Source organism: Podarcis bocagei (genome assembly GCF_964188305.1).
Source record: "Podarcis bocagei genome assembly, chromosome: 4".
NCBI classification, from domain to species: domain Eukaryota; kingdom Metazoa; phylum Chordata; class Lepidosauria; order Squamata; family Lacertidae; genus Podarcis; species Podarcis bocagei.
In genome coordinates, this window is record NC_138128.1 from 14,175,727 (window position 1) to 14,190,922 (window position 15,196).

Here is a 15,196-nt window from a genome sequence, read left to right on the forward strand (position 1 = left end):
TCATCTTTATGACAGATATGCATGTGTGGAAGAAAGCCTATGTACTGCAGAAACCTACCAGAGCAGAAGGCGGTGAACATTTCCATGTGTTCAACATGATGCTCTATCAGACTTCTGTCAATAAAACTTAAGAAACACTTTGCCAACGTTGTTCTATTGAGTGAAGATCAAGCTTCCTTCATTGCAGGGTTTTGGACTAGATGACCCTCAAATTTCTTCCAACTCTACAATTCTCTGATTCTATGAAATGTAAACCTTAAATAAGATTGCAAAGGGGGCTAAAACAGCCCACATTTGAAAAGCACATAGACCAATATCTGTGGCTGGTTAAATATTTATTATTTAACTTCAACCACACCACACCGCCAAGGCCAGAAACATGGAAATTAGTCATGTAAAAAATGGCTTGAGAGCCATGTGCTGGAAATGTACATTTTGTGCACTTCATTTCATTTTATAGTCTCCAAGAACTATTACAATTTTAATAAACTTGTATCTGGGATTTGAAGCCAAACGCTTATGCTCAGAAGACACGAATTTATTAACTAGAAGACACCCAGAGTGGTAATAAAATGTATTCCCCAGCGGTCTGTTGCAAATGGGTTGTAAAAATTACATTTTATTAATCCAGCTGCAATTAAAGAACGCAGCTGTCTCATTTGCATCCCAATGCTCCTGCTTGCAGGAGGACAAATATTTTTCATTAATACGTATCTTGCTTGTGACCATTTTTCTCTGTCCACTCTCGATTCCCACCCCCAACTCTGCTCCTGCTCCTTAAGGTTTACAAAGCAAGATCTCTTCATATTGTGGGACTTGCACAGACACACACATACAAAAATCAACCACCACCAGCAAGAGATTCATCTATTGGACTCTGTGCTTTCCAAAATGAATGAAAACCAAAAGCATCTCTCCCTGGATGCACCTTTGGGCCATATGCACATGTAAGTAGACTTCTGTGTGTGCATCCCTAGCTGGATGAGGAACCACGCATACAAATCACACAGCACGTGTGATACCCAGCAGTGGGATTCAGACACATAGAAAACATCTTACAAAAAAAAAGAGCCCACCGAGTGGGAAAGTGTCGGCGAATCACAGCCTCTTCCCCACTTCTCTTTCTCTGGCAATATCAATAACTTACTCAAACTCGTCTATGATTTAAGCTTATTTTCTTCAAATTACATGGAGATTGCTAGTTATGCACACAGATTGGGCCACAAAATGTGCCTGCCTGCCTTTCCTTTCCTTTCCTTCCTACTATTTATACCTGCGTTAAACATTAAAACCACACGTACTTCTAAAAATGCAAGAGGCGGGAGGATGAGAACACAAACTAAGAAAAGCTGAAAAGCGTGGGCAAAGAATGAGGATTTCACCTGCTGCTGGAAAGATAAAAATCTTGGAACTTTGGTGTATTTGTGTGGGTTTCGCAGGTGTTCAGGTATGCAGAGACAATGCCATCGTACTTTGTCACCCACCCACCACCCCAATAAGGCCAAAGATTTGTCTGCCAGCATTAGAAAGAAAAATCCATTTTCAATTTTATTTGCCTGGCTCCCTTTCTATTGCCTATTTTTTTTGGGGGGGGGGGATTATTTTCACTGTTTTTTCCCCAATTCTTGAATTTAAGTATTGTGTGCATGTTTCTGTTTAGCTATGCACTGCATCATAGGTTTGGTAGTCTTAGGCTGTGATCCCAACCCCACTGACCTGGGATTGTTCAATGAGACTTCTAAGAAGATAAGATTGGGGCTGCAGCTTTTGGTTTTACACACTTAAGCTGAGAATAGTATTATATATGTATAGGATTGTGCTGTAAATGATGCAAAAGCACTGTGCTGTTGTGTATTTTCTCACATTTGCACTGCGTCGGAATGTGAGGAGTAACTGGCGTTGTTGGCATAAAATAGCACTATTGCGGGACTGAACAAGGTTGGCTGCCTGCTTTTAATATCAGTTCAGTATCAAAAGAACCAGCATTGCTCTGATAGCAAATTTGCAAAATGTAACATTTGCTTAATAAACATGCGACTGATTTCACTATAGATAGATAAATACATAGATTGTTGTTGTTGTTTAGTCGTTGAGTCGTGTCCGACTCTTTGTGACCCCATGGACCAGAGCACGCCAGGCACTCCTGTCTTCCACTGCCTCCCGCAGTTTGGTCAAACTCATGTTCGTAGCTTGAAGAACACTGTTCAACCATCTCGTCCTCTGTCGTCCCCTTTTCCTTGGGCCCTCAATCTTTCCCAACATCAGGGTCTTTTCCAGGGAGTCTTCTCTTCTCATGAGGTGGCCAAAGTATTGGAGCCTCAGCTTCACGATCTGTCCTTCCAGTGAGCACTCGGGGCTGATTTCCTTAAGAATGGAGAGGTTTGATCTTCTTGCAGTCCATGGGACTCTCAAGAGTCTCCTCCAGCACCATAATTCAAAAGCATCAATTCTTCGGCGATCAGCCTTCTTTATGGTCCAGCTCTCACTTCCATACATCACTACTGGGAAAACCATAGCTTTTACTATACGGACCTTTGTTGGCAAGGTGATGTCTCTACTTTTTAAAAGAGATAGATGATAGATAGATAGATAGATAGAGAGAGAGAGAGAGAGAGAGAGAGAGAGAGAGAGAGAGAGAGAGATGATAGAGATAGAGATTATAGATATAGATATAGATATGCAGCTTTTGATACAGCTTCCTGCAGTTTTAGTAGATCATTTTGTTTGGTGTAAGTGTACACTTTGATCCAAGTTGTATACTTAGGAAACCCTAAGGGAAATCAGACTTTCCACTATGACTCCATACATTGGGAATCAAGCAAAGGATGGAACACACAGTGTCATGTACTGCACTTGTATGGGGATGAGTTAATGTTCCTTCTACTTATTGTTCCAATCCACAAATGAATGGGAATTTCCAGGAAGAAGTCCCCGCTTCGCTGCCCTAATGTAGGTTGCCACCTACGTTGAGAATCACCAGCCTATGTTTACAGAATGGACTTATACTGTACTTCCCTGGCAGATTATTCACTTCATCTTTGCTCATTTCATGGCTGCTAATTAGGCTCTGGCTTCTTGCTGAGGAATGCATGCCTCTGCCCTCTCTTTGTGCATCTCTCGGGGTTTGTATGAAGGGTCTTTCCCCTGTCTCCTCTTTCCCTCCCTCTCCCGCTCTCCTGTTATTGCTGCCATGCCATCGCACACTCAAAGACAGGCACCAAAACTAGAATATCACCTTTCTGAATTAATTTGTTCTTCCAAGGCTCCAACCCCTTAATGAGGCTCTTTGGGAACTGGCAGCTTAAACATTAAAACAAAAAGGAGTGGGTGGGGGAAATGAAGCAGAGCAAAGCAAACAACATTAGCAAGAACCAGGAAGCTTCACTTGGAATCCTCTTTTTTGAAACCAAATCACTTTTTTTGAAATAAAAGAACCTGTATTTTTGAAGTTCTAGCTTTGTTTCAGAGCTAGTTGTGATGCATTCTTGTGTACTCATAAAATGGATGGGTCAGTGGCCTTGCTCTGAGGATGAATGGGTGGAGGAAAATAGTTACGGTGGAATTCAGGAAGGGAGTTATATTAATTAAAGTCAATTTACACATAGGAATAGAGATTCTTGTGAGTAGGTGAACGCTCCCCACATCTGATTAAAAGCTTGGCGGGTGGGCAGGGAAACTGGTTGGGACAGCTCTACTGCTCCTGGACAGTCTTGAATTCCTTGTTACCAATGTTGGCCTTGTGAACTTTGGCCTTGCTCCTAGGCTGGGCTCATCCACGTCAACTCTCCACCTTGTAATTGCTCCTGGGCTGTATTGACCTGCTGTTGAGTCTGTACCACTAATCTGCTTTGATAAATATAGAATCATAGAATCAAGGGTCATCCTTCTAGTGCAACCCCCTGCAACGTAGGAATCTCAGCAAAAGCAACCAGGACAGATGGCCATCCAACCTCTGCTTAAAAACCTCCAAGGAAGGAGAGTCCAAAACCTCCCAAGGGAGACAGTTCCACAATCCAGCAGCTCTTACTGCCAGAAATTTTCTCCATATGTTTAGTCAGAATCTCCTTTCTCATAAATTGAAGCCATTGGTTTGAGTCCTACCCTCCAGGGCAGGAGAAAACAAGCTTGCTCCATCTCCCATGTGGCAGCTATCGTATCTCCTCTCAATCTCCTCTTTTCCAGGCTTATTTACTTACAAGTAAGTGCACCTGCTGCCACGTTTTGACTGGGAGGTCAGTGCTTTTGAGTGGCTGGAATATAGCCTTAAACACACAAACATATACATGTTCCTCTGACTTTTGTGAGGCTGGAATACAGCATCTCTCTGCACATCTTTGTCTTTAGCTGTGCCACCTTTGTGTGGCCTTTGGAAGGTTCTCCATGGGGAAATGCACCCCTCAGGTTGAAAAAGCATCCTCCTCACGTGGAAGTACTGATTCCCTGCATTGTGGGGACTGATCAGCTCTATGGCCTCCAGCCCCCTCTAGTCTTGTGGGGCCATCACACAGCACAGCTTCTCCTAATCTCCCCGCACCTTCTGGAGTGGTCTAAACCACAGAGCCTCTTGCGCTTGTCAACCAGAAGGTTGGAAGTTTGAATCCGCACGACGGGGTGAGCTCCCATTGCTCTGCCCCAGATCCTGCCAACCCAGCAGTTTGAAAGCACACCAGTGCAAGTAGATAAATAGTTACCACTGTGGCAGGAAAGTAAATGACATTTCCTTGTGCTCTGGCTTCCGTCACAGTGTCCTGTTGCACCAGAAGCAGTTTAGTCATGTTGGCCACATGACCCCGCACGACGGGGTGAGCTCCCATTGCTCTGCCCCAGATCCTGCCAACCCAGCAGTTTGAAAGCACACCAGTGCAAGTAGATAAATAGTTACCACTGTGGCAGGAAAGTAAATGACATTTCCTTGTGCTCTGGCTTCCGTCACAGTGTCCTGTTGCACCAGAAGCAGTTTAGTCATGTTGGCCACATGACCTGGAAAGCTGTCTGTAGACAAAAGCAGGCCCCCTCGGCCTGAAAGTGAGATGAACGCCGCAAACCCATAGTTGCCTTTGACTGTACTTAACAGTCCAGGAGTCCTTTACCTTTAAAAAGGTAAAGATACCCCTGCCCGTACGGGCCAGTCGTGTCCGACTCTAGGGTTGTGCGCCCATCTCACTTAAGAGGCCGGGGGCCAGCGCTGTCCAGAGACACTTCCGGGTCACGTGGCCAGCGTGACGAAGCTGCTCTGGCAAGCCAGCACCAGCGCAGCACACGGAAACGCCGTTTACCTTCCCGCCAGTAAGCGGTCCCTATTTATCTACTTGCACTTAAGGGTGCTTTCGAAGTGCTAGGTGGGCAGGAGCTGGGACCGAACAACGGGAGCTCACCCCGCTGCGGGGATTTGAACCGCCGACCATACGATCGGCAAGTCCTAGGCGCTGAGGTTTTACCCACAGCGCCACCTGCGTCCCCAGCCTTTACCTTTACCTATACCAATAAACTATAGCAAGGCAATGAGATGTTGCTTTCTGTGCTTGAGTTAATGTTTCAAATCACTGCCAGCAGTACCAGACTGTGGCTATGCCTCTGAGTTTATAGATTGTTCCTGGATCCAAGGAACCCTTATGCACATGGAGGTGGGAAAAAACCATACATGCCTTCTCTGTGTGTGTGTGTGTCTCTCTCTCTCTCACACACACACACACCTATAACAGGGTCTCCCCAGACCTGCCAGCTTCTGCTGTGCTGGTTCCCGCATTCAGATCTTACGCTCAGTGGCACTTCAAAGATCAGAGGCTTTCTTATTGACCCAAGGAAGGCCCACAGCATGCTGCTGCTAAACAGAGAAACCGGCACAGCCATGAATGACAGATATAAAGAGCTCAAGAGTATAAGCAAAGGGAAAACATTTGGATTGGATTTGACGGAGAGGAGAGGGGGGTGGGAAGCTGTGCCAGAATGCTAAAACCGGCTTCCCTGCTTGCGTTATGCTACAGGGTAAAGTGAGATGCTCAGGGCTATGGCACAGCTGCGTTTCCTTGTGGGCAGCATGTCAGCGATAGGCGGAGCCAGAGACAAAAATTGGGTGGATCAACAACCGTAAAATTTACCTTTGTACAGTAGGTTAGTTTCTACAGCAACGCATAAGCCTATCTGCCTTCCTTCCTGACTAGCAAGATGTATTGTGAGAGTTCAAGAATGCATCCAAACCAGGCAAAAGAACCTCAAGGGTGGTGCAGAAGAGGACCACCGAGGGGTGGGGTAGTGGTTTTAGAGGGTGTGCAGCCTGGAGAGAGTCCCAAGAATGATCTAGAGATGCATTTGGGACCCAGGCCTGATGTTCCTCACCCCTGAGGCCTATTGTGAGCGGCCAGTAGTGTGGCTCAATATACTTGCCCATTTTCCCAGGTCCAAGATGGCTGAGCCTTGAATTGAACTTTGTCAAAATTTGGAGCGACTGTGTGAATGTTTCTCGATATTAGAAATTTGGCACCCCTTTCCCGCACATATTCATTATGAATCATATTTGACAACCAAAATATTTAGTGATCATTTCTTTAATATGGCAAACAAGTAAATATGAGTCTGTCATTTTGTGATGTGGGTTAGTCATTTCATAACGGAATATTTTTTACAGAAAAGAGGTACACTCCAGCGTGACTACAACCATGTGAGCCATAGATGCCTAAACTGCCTAAACGGATGTGAAAAGTTATTGTTTCTTATATGTTGTGAACCTGTGTGAAAACAAGGCAGGTGATGGGTTCTGTATTTATTTATTTTTCTCGTTGAGGCTGTTATTAAGTGCTGCCCAGATGCACAATGTTATACAACTGCCCCCTTTATGCCAGGTCTTATTTTAACAGTTCATTAAACGCCAGGAAGAACAAAAGGTCATTCTTTAGAAAGATGTGGAGTGTGACAGAAGTCAAGTTGTGCTGCTTACAAGGCCAGGAAGGTAAACTGACCCATCTGAAGTTTAATTACAAGAGGAAGTGTTCTTTATTCGGAGATCTGAGCCTCTGACATCCACAGTTCACAAACTTGAACTGCAGTGTTTATTACCTACCAGCCAAGCTTGGCGTAGCTAAATAAATATGTTCCAAGGGACCTGGTGGGAATTGGAGGAGGATCCTAAATTATAGATAACTTGAGGAAAACAAGACCTTTCTAGCCTCAGGTTCTGTTTATAATTCTCCTTTTAGAGATGGCAAGTCACTCACCCATCTTCCTTCCTTGAACCAGCTAATTCACTTATGGGTTTCTTCCTCAACGCTAGTCAAGACAGGTGATCTAAGGCAAGATTAAACATTTTTGAATTTTCTATGCTTTAAAACAAAACAAAAACTATGCTTTAAAAAAAATCCTGCCATTAGAGAGTTTGGATTTGTTAGAGTTTGGATTTGATATCCCACCTTTCACTCCCTTTAAGGAGTCTCAAAGCGGCTAACATTCTCCTTTCCCTTCCTCCCCCACAACAAACACTCTGTGAGGTGAGTGGGGCTGAGAGACTTCAAAGAAGTGTGACTGGCCCAAGGTCACCCAGCAGCTGCATGTGGAGGAGCGGAGACGCGAACCTGGTTCCCCAGATTACGAGACTACCGCTCTTAACCACTACACCACACTGGCTCTCGTGTAGTGATGGATGGATCCCCCCCCTCCCCATTATATTTTATTAAATTTTCAAAAAAATAATAATCATATATACATTCCAATCCATAATAGAGTTTTCTCTTTGGGGGTTCAACCTGCCATCCCATTTTCAATTGTGTTTTTTATTTCTCCCCTTTGCTGCACCCTATCTTATATCTTTTATATCATGACAATGATACAGTAATCTCTAATTCCTGCTGTTGCTCATAGTTCGTATCCTGCTCACGAATTCATCATACTATAATGTTTCTTTAAATAGTCTGAAAAAGGCTTCCATTCTTCTGTGTCTGCAATTTTTACACAAAACAATTTAAGAAGAGTCCTGCTAAAAGGTCCATCGAGTTCAGCATCTGTTTCTCAAAATGGGCTGCCATCAATTCCTTCTCCCAGGGAACTCTGGGAATAGTAGGTCTGTGAGGGGAATATGGGTTTTCTAACAACTTTCAACACTCATAACAAACTATGCTCCGTAGGATTCTTGAGGGGAATCTATGACTGTTAAAAGTGGCATGATGGAGCCCAAGTTAAAGCAACCTTGTTTGGGCAGGTGTTTTTGTAAGGCCTTGATTTCATAGTGAGCACCATGATATTGGTGAACACAAGCATTTATAGAAGTAAGGCATTGCCCTTCTTCTGTCCTGCTTGCTTAGCCTAGAGATGACATTGGATCATTTTATCACATCACCAGAAGCGTCTGTAGCTGAGGAAAAAGCCTACCATTTCTGAAGCTGTGCATTCACCCCCTCGTTTACAAATATTATCTCTTAATAGAGTAATGCTTGATCATCAGAGAGGTAAAAATAAAAGCAACTTTTTCCTTTTCAGGTTGCCAGTCCAAAGCAAACAACACACACACCATGCTACTGACTGAAAGTGTGCAGCAGTAAAAGCATTAATAGAAAAGAGTTGCTAAACCCTGGTGTAAAAAATTGGATTAAAAAAAAAGCATTATTCCATTTCTGTGCTTCTAGACAAGAATTCAGGCTTTATTCAGATTTGTTGGTTTTAAAGATGTGTGTGGGGTTTAAATTCAGACAGAACACAAAACCATGATTTAGTATTGTATGACTGTGTCATGGCGAGCCTCAGGCTTGCGTCCTCCTCTCTCCCTTTGCATGTAAGTGGAGGAAATCTGAAGCTTCCGGCCACAATTTGTAACAAATCCATAAGCTCTGTTCAGGCATTTAAAAGCATGCTATGGAAATTGCTTGGGTGGAGAGAGTGGGGATGATCTCACTTGTCCTGCATCAACCATTGTACCACAGCCCCGACTGTGCAGGGAGCAGCTCTGAGGATGGCAAGATCCCTGCTTCTCAAGTTGTCTCTGCAACATGTGCAGAACTGTAGCTGCAATGTGATGGAAGGGGTGAAGTCAATGGACTCCCCTCTGGCTCATCCACCCCATCTCCATCATTTGTCTACAGAGTTGAAGTTTCCCACCCCAAAACAGGCAACTGTGGCTTGAATGGACCACTTTTCTGTGTTCCATCAACATAGGAAACTTTTGCTTGTTGCAAAAGATGCCTGGAAATTGATCGTCTCCTTGCAGGGAGGGAAGGGAAGTGTGCAAGGCTGAGGCTAACTGCGGCATGTTCTGGTAATGGGAAACCGGGGTCCAGAATTACCAGTCTCACCAGTGCACATAAACATTTGTTTCAAGATTCAAGGATAAGGAGGAGGGCCATTTTGGTTATGGCCCCTCATCTATGGTTTGCTTTCTCCAGCAAGACTCACCTGGCACCAATTTTACTATATGTTCAGTGTCAAGTTAAAACTCTGCTCTGCTCTCAGACATTCCATGGCATGCAATGGGTTGTTTCTACTGAACATTAGTTCTTGATTTATTTTTGGTTAATTGCCCGTATTGATTATAATTTTCTGGGGTGTGTTTTTAATACCTATGGATTAATTGTTTTATTGTGCAGTTTGAAACTCTGTATGTTTGACATTTCTGTAAGTTGCCCTGGAAAATTCTTGAGCAGATGATTAAGACATTTGAATATTTATTTATTATTTATTATTATATTAAAGTGGTATAACAGTGCTTGAAATGTAAGGTGTGGAGGTGGCTTGACATAAGTCCTGAATATTGTATTGATGCAGGGAGAATGTCCCCCGCCCTCAGAAATTGCTCTTTTTGCTTTGGACACAGAGTTGCATCCAACTTTAGTTAGAATAGGACTCAGTGAAATTAATGGGGTTGATATCAGTATGGCGTGAGAGTCAACATTGTGTAGTGGTTAGAGTGTTGGACTGGTGCCTGAGAGACCAGAGTTCAACGTTTTTCCTTTGTCCCTCTACTTTTCCCCAGGAAAACCCACAGTTTAAGGCTGAATCAGAACAAATATCAATTGGGGTTTCTGCAGATTGATGTTTTGTTCCGATTCAGCAGTAAACAGTGGGCTTTTCCAGGGAAGGAGCATAGCTGGCAACGTTTCCCTTTTTTAAAGGGAAATTCCCTTATTCCGAATAGGATTCCTCACAAGAAAAGGGAAAAGCTGACAGCTATGGGAAGGAAGTGGGTCAAATAACTCACCTCCCGGACCCGTGTCTAGAAATCATGGGGCAAACAGAAGAAATTGCCAGACCAATGGATGTGTGGGTGAGTCCTCACTGGGTAACCTTGAGCCAGTCACAGTCTCTCAGCCTACCCTACTTCACAGGGTTCTTGCGAGGGTAAAATAGGAAGAAAACCCTGTATGCCACCTTGGAGTAAAGGTGGGATATAAATGTGATGAATAAAAAAAAATTAAATCCATCAGTTGGACTTTGTATATCTTAGATACACTTTGTTCTTCCGCTTTTTCCTTTCCTCCTTGCTCCCGTCAGATCATCATAACATTCAGAAGTCTCCCAAAGATCTAAAAACCAGGACTGCTCACTCTCTCCTTGCAAATGAAAACGTATCTCACTGTGCTTTTTTGAGCTTGCTTGTGTGGCTTTCGTCTGCATGCCGTGAAGAGGAAGCAGAAATCCGGTCCACAGGCTATCCTACCCAGACGTTGTCCATGCTGGTAAAGCTGCCTCAATCAGCAGGTCACCTAGCAGCCCGGCAGGCTGAGTGCTCATTCTCTACTCGTTCTGTAGGTGCTCTTTGAAAAAGCTCTGAAGCACAGCACTCTTGGGCTGCCACTAAGCGGAAATGCCAGCAAACATTTGAAGCCTGTAAGTGCTGTAAGCTCTAACTGTGGCTAAAAGCAGCAGGCGCCAAGGGCTCCTGAATTCTGCTCAGAAAGAAGAACCCACATAAAGGTATATAATCATCTTGGTGCTGGGTATTTCCTGCGGATTAATGACCAGCTGGGAGGAGTTGATGGCCCAGAGCATAGCCAAGGCCTATTAACCTCAGCCAGCCATTAATCCCCAGGAAATGCCCTGCGCCAAGTTCATTTTTATTATCCTAAAATGAAGTATGAGCATGGCTACTATGGATATTTTATATATAATAAAAACAAGCAATTCGCGTGTACTAACTTGGGATGGCATCTGTGGCATTCTCAGATCTACTTATATTCTGTAAGCGCAAATTGCAATTCAAAGAGGGGTCCAATGCAAAAGATGAGGAGCCTGGTTAACAGCCCCATAGCAGTGCTAACCTATGCCAGTTGGATGGAAGGCGACATCAAATCTGGCGCCACCCTCCTTGCAAAGCACAGCTGGAGAGAGGTTGTGTGCACAGATGGATCTGCACTTTGAATGCTTGCAAGACAGAGGGGAAGTCAGGAGGACCTCTCTCATTAAAGCGCAAGTCAGACTTCTTCAATCCCCTCAGCGGGCATAAGCGGATAGCGCTGAGCAATGGTTTGCGTTCAGAGGAAGAGAGCATTCAAGAGATGTTGCAACCGGTCTCTTATTGATTGGAGCCTGTTGTTTCACCCTTGGGTGCAAAGCAATTCGAGAGAAGCATTGCTCTTTCCATTATTGACTTCTTGTTCTTTGTGTGGGACGGTGGGTGTTTGGCATTCCTGATTACTCACAAGCACTGCACCATGTTTTTCAACAGCAGGGCTCACCATAGCTGTCTTTTCATATTAGACTGAAGTGGATCAATGTGACAAATGGATAAACAAGGCTGAAAACCAGAATTTTCAGAATTATTCTTTACAAGTCAGCAACTTGCCCTAAACAAACAAACATCTTTATTGTTTTCTGGGATGGGGCACAACTTAATTTAAGGGCCCAGTGGTGGCCATTTGATCATACCACATAAGCGATCATTCTGCCAGAAAACTGTCAGCTGTGATCTATCTTTATGGGAAAGTTATCCTGCGGTTGGAGGGGGGTGGAGGAGCACAAAGCCAAATTTAACAAAGCATGCATGGAAATGCAATAGGCCAAGTCCTGGCAAGCCATTATTCCTCCCAGTATGCCCTCTTCTGTGCTGTGGAAAAACAGACCTATCCCAATGGGCCATTACTCCATGGAAGAGAAAACAAAAAACCCAGTGAAACTCACAGAATCGGTGTAGCTCCAGAGGGTAGGACCTGAACCAATGAATTCAAGTGACAAGGAAGGAGATTCTGACTAAATATTAGGAAGAAATTTCTGGTGGTAGGAACTACCTGACAGTGGAATGGCCACCCTCAGACTGTGGTGGACTCTCCTTCGCTGGAGGTTTTAAAGCAGAGGTTGGATGGTCATTTGAGAGGGATTATTTAGCTGAGATTCTTGAATTGCAGGAGGTTGGACTCAAGGACCCTTGAGGTCCCTTCCAGCTCTATAATTCTATGACTAACTTTAGTAGTTTGAACAGTGCTTAAAAGTGCTGTGAAAATAAATGCAAACAGCATATTTGGGCTATTCAAGTTGGCCCTGCTAATTCACTTATTTTCAACAACCTGCCCAAAATCTAGTATATCTTCAGGAAGTCATTTGTATATGTTCAAGAACATCATGTACAATGATGTTCAAGAGCTCTGGTCTGCAACTAATGAGGCAATTGCAACTTCTTTGAAATAGCTTTTGGGGGAGGGAGAGAGGAGGGCATGTCTATGACATTATTATCTTCACTCTGAACATCTGTGCATTGACAGATTTCAAGTCAGGAGACTTTGCCTCTGCAAATAATGATTTAATTCCAACTTAAGTAAGGTCTTTCGGAAAGAGCCATTGCTCCAAGTGGTTCACCCAATCTCTAGCTCATCTCTCTTTGAGGCACTTTCATAATTTCACATAACCCAGAGTTTCAAAATGGAATTTCAAAGGGTTGCCCTCCCTGCTGCCCTAGTCCTAGACAATTAACTCAGCAAGTATTTTAGTATCTGGAGCCAATTGACTATAACTTCTTGGCTGGTTTTAAGGAGCAAGACTTCTACGTGCTGTTCTTACTGACCCATTAATGTTTGGCAATCGGCTTTCCGCTCTCCTTCTTGTTTTAAGCCCTGCTCGTTATGCACAGGCTGTCTCTTTAATGGCATCTCCTTGGCATTCAGAAAATTGTGTGTGGTTTTTTTGGAAGGGGGATTACATTTAATACACTTTAGGGATTTGGGTTTTCTGGGAGGAAACATCACATCAATGGATTTTCAACTCCAACCAAGAGTCTTCTCTAATTCTGAACTTTCTCACCTCTGCTGCTTTGAGACACCAAAAAGTGTCTGGACCTTCTGATATACTCTGCTCTCATGAATGCACTGCTAGTGATCAATATCTACAAACTTTCAGTGCTGGCACTCTCAAATTAATTTGATAGTGATTTGTGTCACATATTAACTGCTTTCCAAAATATCAACCATGTTCTAGACAAGCCCACTTCAACCTATTGCCCACCAGATATTTGTGAGACCACAAATCCCATCATCTGCAGACAGTCAACCATGCAAGATGGGAATGGAAGTCCAAAACATCTGGAGGGCAACAGATTGGGGAAGGCTGTTCAATATGTTCTGCCACTGATCACAGAATATTCCCAACTTGGAACATTCAGGCATGAGATCACAAGTGTTCCATCTTCCCTATTCCCCAAATCAGAACAGCCCCCAGACCACCAGGGTCTGGCCTCCTTGACAACAGAGCTAGATCTTCCGTTTGCAAATGCAGCTCTTCCCACTGTGTTTCCTTGACCTCTTTGGGAAACAGCAGGATAAAAATAAGACTTCCTCCCTCAGGTGCTCAATGCAAATTGCAGCATTTGCAGAGCTGATATGCAAAATAGATGTGCTACAACCAGTATCACTCGTCAGTTAGAGCTTTCTTTCTTTTTCTTTTTGGGAGGAAGAGTTTGCTCCCAAAGCTTGTAACTGATAACTCATTGGCTACAAAGATAAGAGGTTCTTTCACATCCATGAAGTATTGCAGGTATTTGGAGACCACATATGCCCTCCTCTCTCCCATCCCGTTTTTGTTTTGTGTGTGCGGTTTTTTTGTGGTCTTTTTTAACGGATCTTGAGACTGGTGGCAAGGGCAATTTTAGAATTAGTTTTTGGTATATGAAGGTTGTAAGCAAATAAGTAAGTAATAGTGTCCCGAGCCAAAGTCCTTGCAGCCTACAAATATGTAGGTCTGCAAATGCTACCCTAAGAGGCAAGAAAAGAGTGTTGCATCATGGAGCTCTCAGGAGAAGGCGGCAATTAAAGGGACTGGGTTGGGTTGGGTGGGGTGGGGTGAAGCATCATAGAAGATGCCTCATGTCTAGGCTTTGAAAGAATTGCACATCACATCTAGGAGAGAACATGAGATTAAAACTTGCATGTTGTGCAAGATGAGCTTCTTCTCTAGAGGCCGCCATTATGGTATGGCAGTACCCCTTCAATATGACACACTTATGTCCTGAGCACCATCTCTAGGTTTGTCTGGAAGTACATTCCTGCCCTGGTCTAAGCATGCAGCTAGACTTATTGCTGTGTCTAAAAAAATTCTGCACCACCATTGCCTACCACCAAACCGTCAGTTAATGAGAAAATAAATTGCATTTTAAAATTAGGAAAGGAAAATTTGGATGAAATTCTCATGTGGAACGTGGTGGCGCAGGTTGCACTTACCTCACTTCTGAGGTGGCCAATAACTTTGTGAATGATTTTCTTTCTTTCTTTCTTTCTTTCTTTCTTTCTTTCTTTCTTTCTTTCTTTCTTTCTTCCTTCCTTCCTTCCTTCCTTCCTTCCTTCCTTCCTTCCTTCCTTCCTTCCTTCCTTCCTTCTTTCTCAGTGGTGTCTGCCTTCTGCTGACTTCCCAGGTGCCTGCACTTCCTGAAAACGCAATCACGCCCCAGCTGAGCTTTTTTGCAAGCATGGTAATGCAGGGAGGTTGCATTCCATGCACCTGACATTTGTGCAGTTAGTGATTTTGAAAATGAAATATTGTTTGCTTTTCAAGAAATTAATGCAGACAGATTCTCTTGAAAAGTAAATAAAAGGAAGATCTTCCTTTAAGAGCAAAATGAGTGAGAGCAGCTTCTTCCGGCACTGGGGAACCACCCTCCCAAGCTTCCCATTCTTTCAGTTAAGGCCCAGAGGAAAATTTCATGATTTAACTTCTTTCACAGGGCTTTATTGGATCAGGAAATGCGTGCTGCAGAAAAGTGGACAAACATTTAAGGATATAACTCTCTCGCACACAC

At 43.7% G+C, this 15,196-nt stretch overlaps 1 protein-coding gene across 1 annotated transcript in view; it reads right to left on the reverse strand.

Annotated features, from left to right (window-relative positions):
* Positions 1 to 14,764, reverse strand: part of NAALADL2 (N-acetylated alpha-linked acidic dipeptidase like 2) — a 659,014-nt gene extending 644,250 nt beyond the window's left edge. Inside the window, exon 1 of the mRNA XM_081190167.1 lies at positions 14,622 to 14,764. The gene's annotated coding sequence lies outside the window, so the exon portion shown is untranslated. The remainder of the gene's footprint in view (positions 1 to 14,621) is intronic.
* Positions 14,765 to 15,196: the final 432 nt, after the last annotated feature.